The sequence below is a fragment of the Marmota marmota genome, unplaced genomic scaffold (assembly GCF_001458135.2).
Source record: "Marmota marmota marmota unplaced genomic scaffold, marMar, whole genome shotgun sequence".
Taxonomy (NCBI): Eukaryota; Metazoa; Chordata; class Mammalia; order Rodentia; family Sciuridae; genus Marmota; species Marmota marmota.
In genome coordinates this window covers 48,031,114-48,035,680 of record NW_026000037.1, presented here as the reverse complement: position 1 = coordinate 48,035,680, position 4,567 = coordinate 48,031,114, and positions in this window count along the sequence as shown.

Here is a 4,567-nt window from a genome sequence, read left to right as displayed (position 1 = left end):
GGAAGAAGACAGATATTTTAAGTATGAATGAATGCCCTGGGAATTGAAAAGGAGACTGCAGAAAGCCACAGCTACAGTTCTCTTAACAACTCAGACATATTATATGGAAATCTTCTAGTTGAGATCATATAGATGGAATTACCAGGCCAATTTAATTAAATTCAACACACACCTGCTGAGCAGGCATTGTATTAGGCCCTGGAACATGCAAATATGTAATTAAGACATAGTTTATACCACCATGGAGCACAGTGGGATTTTAGTTTTGTTTGAAGTTTGAATTAAAATCGAATATACATGCAATATGATGAAAATTTCTAAATATATAGTTTGATATACTCATGTTAACAGTCATCCAGGTGACAATGTAACATTTCCAGCACTCAGCAAGCACTTCCTTTGTACCCACCAAAGATAACTAACTAATTGACTTTGATGTATCTTTGTAGATTGGTTTTGCTTATTTTCGCACTTTATAAAAATGAAATCATATTTTGTGTCTGGCTTCTTTAACTCATCATTATTTTGGTTAGATTCATTGATGATATTATGCATATAGTTTTTTTTTTAATGCTAGGTAGTATTCCATCACATAATATAACTTCATTTATTTGTCTGTTGTATTATTAATGGTCATTTGAATTATTTCAAATTTTGGCTATTATAAATAAAATTCCTATAATTGTTTTTGTTCATATCATGTGTTCAACATATACACTTACTCCTAAGAATGGAATTTGTGGGTTGTAGTATATATGTATTTTCAGCTTTGGTAGCTATTACCAGTTTTATACTCCTGCTAGCAAAGCAGAGAAATCTGTTTTCATCTCAGTCTTTTTAATTTTAGCTCTTCTAGTTGGAGGTATCTTATAGTTTTAGTTTGTATTTCCCTGATGATTAGTGATGAGTACTTTTTTTTTCCCCCCCTTTTTCTCTATGACAGAGACTTGCTGTGTTGACTAGCAGGCTTTGAACTCCTGGGCTCAAGCAACACTCCCACCCCAGCACTGGAATTACAAGCACTAGCCACCAAGCCAGGCTTACCCTTTTTCATATGTTCTTTGGCCAATTGGTATACTCTTGTGAAGTCTATTTCAAGTTCTTTGCTCACTTTTTAAAAATAACAATCTCATACCACACAACTCAATGTTTGGCTCACTTTTTAAATTTTTTTTTTTTGTGTGTGTGTTTTTAAATATATTCTGAATGTTATATCCTTTATCAGACATAGATATGAGATTATCCCTCAATTCTCAATTCTCCCTTTCATTGTATGATTGAAATATTTTTAATATAATTTCTTCATTTTAGTGCAGTCCAATTTTTTGATCTTTTATGATCACAAATTTTTGTGTCTGTTAAGGAAATCTTGGCTTACTTTAAGACCATGAAATAGTTTTCTACATTTTGTAGTAGAAGCTGCATTTTATACTTCACATTTAGGTTTGCAATTCTTTTCTAATTATTTTTTTGTGTGTTTAGTGAGAATAGGGTCAATATTTTTTCCCTGTGTGAATATCTAACCCAGCAGCATTTATCCAAAGAAGTTTCCCTGTTTGAATTTCAGTGTCAACCTTGCTGTGAATCAGGTGACCATACTGGTGTGGTTCTTGGTCTGGATTCTTGTTTTGTTTCAAGTTTAGTCTTTGCCAATGCCACATTGTCTCAATCACTTTTGCAATTCAGTAAGTGGTCTTAACCATTCTAGGTCTTTTGCATTTCCTTATAAATTTTACTATCAGCTTGTCAATTTCCATAAAAAGGAATCTGCTAGGATTTTTGTCAGAATGATAAATCTTTGGGAGATTAATATCTTAACACTGATATGTCTTCCAAACTATAAGTGTGATATATCTTTAATTATTTATGAACTTAACACTTTTAAGTAATTAATAATAAATACAAGGGAAAGTTCCTATTGTTTTAAATGAATCCAATAATTTCCTTAAGTTCTGTCGTATGATAATTGACATAGACTCAGAAGAAAACAAATTCTTTTGAAGAGAGAGAATATTTATTATTAGAGATCAAAATTAATTTTCAAAAGTAGCTTGCCACTGAAACTTAGCCTTTAAGAACAGATGACATTCTTTTTGATTTTTCTTGAATGCATCTCCAAATATAACTGTTTTTCCTTTTATACTCTTTATTCTCTCTTTGAGGCTTTGTTTATTTGATGTTGTTGTGACACTCTATTGCCCTGTCTTATATACTTATAAGCATAATAATAAATTGAACTAAATTAGTTTTGCTTGGAGAATTTTCTGACATCCCTTATGATTTTTTAATATGCTTCTGATATTGTAAACACAGAGATTGGGAATTTCCACTTAGATATTAACTTCTAAGCAACAGAGCAAGCTGCTCTCTGGGTTTCAGTTCCTTCAAAACTTTTCTTAGATGTTCCAAAAATCTTATACATAAGTATTTTTTTTCTCGTTTTATATTTAAAGTTTTAAGCTTTGATTACTGCCATATTCAGCCAGCCAAAAACAACTGCATAGTAGAACCTTCAAAGCTTATTAGTTCTAGCAAGGCTGGCTTAGGTTGAGTAGGTAGTTGAATTGACTTCTGAAGTTCCTTTCAACTCTACATTTTATGATTCTGGGAATTTATAACATCCAGGAATCACAGTGTTAGAATTGGAAGAAACTTTAAGATCATCTAGTCTGGGTACTCATTTTACAGATGAGGAAAGCTACCCAGAGCAAAGAGACAGAAGCAGAGCCCTTGAGTGGCAGAGAGAGAGGGAAAGTGGCTGGAGGGCCAGCTCTGCTGGGGCTAGGGCCTGCCCTCACCAGGACTGGTCAGTGCCACAGCCTGCAGATAAAGAAAGAGGCAGATCACACATGAACTTCAGCACCACCAGGAGATACTGGTTGTGTGGGGTGTGTGGGGGGCCAGCGGTGTCAACAGGACTCAGTAGTGGTCACTCCATCTGAGGTCATCCTTCAGTGAGGGTTGGCCAGACTCCCACACTGCCTCCTCCACTAGCCTGGCTGCTTCTCCTGGCTCATCAAAACCAGGTCCCCAGCTGCCTCTGCTTTATCTCCATGTTTCTAACCCTTGCAGATTAGCCCCATCACCCCTAGCGGGCAGAGAACCTGCTCAGCCTCCATCGCTCCTGGCCTATTCATAGTCTTGTTCTGTTTCTAGATTCTTCCTTTACCACATTTAAAAAAAAAATGTATTTTTTTTTTTTGTAGTTGTAGATGGACAGAATGCCTTTATTTTATTTGTTTATTTTTATGTGGCGCTGAGGATCGAACCCAGTGCCTCATGCATGCTAGGCAAGCACTCTACCACTGAGCCCCAGCCCCAGAGCCCCTTTACCACATTTTTAAGGGACATTGTTTTCATGGCCCTGGATCTGGGGCTAAAATGCTCAACATTTCAGCAAACCTGGAACTTTTCCACACTAGCCCAGTAGACTCCTGACTACTTCATTCTTGGTAAACTTTGTGTATCCTGCTAATTAACCTGCTGTAACCTGTTAGGTTTTTGGTTGTTGTTGAACCACCCAATAAGCCCCTGATTAAACTCCTCTGCCTGTTGAAGTCAGCCGTCTTGTTTACTATCTTGATGGGATCCACCTTGTTTCTAAGTTGGCTGCTACATGCTTGTTTCTGGTGTTTTCCTGAGATACTTGAACATTGTTCCAGATTGGCAGCCTTTGGCACTCATCATGCAAACAGACTTCAGGAGTTCTGTTGTGGCCAATGGTGTGGATAACCTTAGAAAGACAAAATGCACAGTAGGTGGTCAATAAGCCCATTGTAAATTTGAGCATAGCTTTTTTCTGGTGCTGTTTGAATCATATACTTATTAAGCTCATCCGCTGCAATTGTCATGACTGGCTGTGTGCCATGCATTAGGGAAATCAAATACAGAAGAAATTGGGATATATTAAGCAAATAAGAGAGACTGATTTTTCCACAATTCACAAAAAAGATTCACCAGTGAAAATGCCTCCTTAGCTCATTTCCACGTTTCAAAGATTATTACAGGTCACTAACTTGTTGACAGAAAGTATAATTTAAAGTTAAGCCATCAGGAACCATGGCTTATTAAAGGTTAATTAGATATTAAGAAAAATGGTTTGTGGAAGAATTTCTTAAGTTCGTTGGAAAGGGTGAGTTTATTTTATCATATTTGAATTACACCCAACTCCTTAGGGTTGCGTGATTGGGTAAAAGCAAGATACAACAGTAACTAGCTTTGTTTGTTTTGGTTTTATTTCTCATTGTTTCAAGGGTCCTTTGCTCTGGTTGGTTCCATCTTTTCTTTCTTCCTAGAGGGGTATGTGACCCCAACTGGTGAACTCTGCAAATTGTGGGATACACAGAAAGAATTGATGGAAAGGACTGTTGGGCAGTGTAAAATCATGTTACCTGTAGTGAAACAAGTAATGTGTGGACCATTATTGCTTGACAAGTGTGATAGTTAGGAGGCTTCCAGAAAGGTGGTACCACATGGAAAGACATGGCTTGGTAGAGAGCACAGGGTGCCTTTTACAGAGCAGTTGACTGCTTGGGCTAGAAGGTTCTCTTGGTTGGGATTTGGGGAA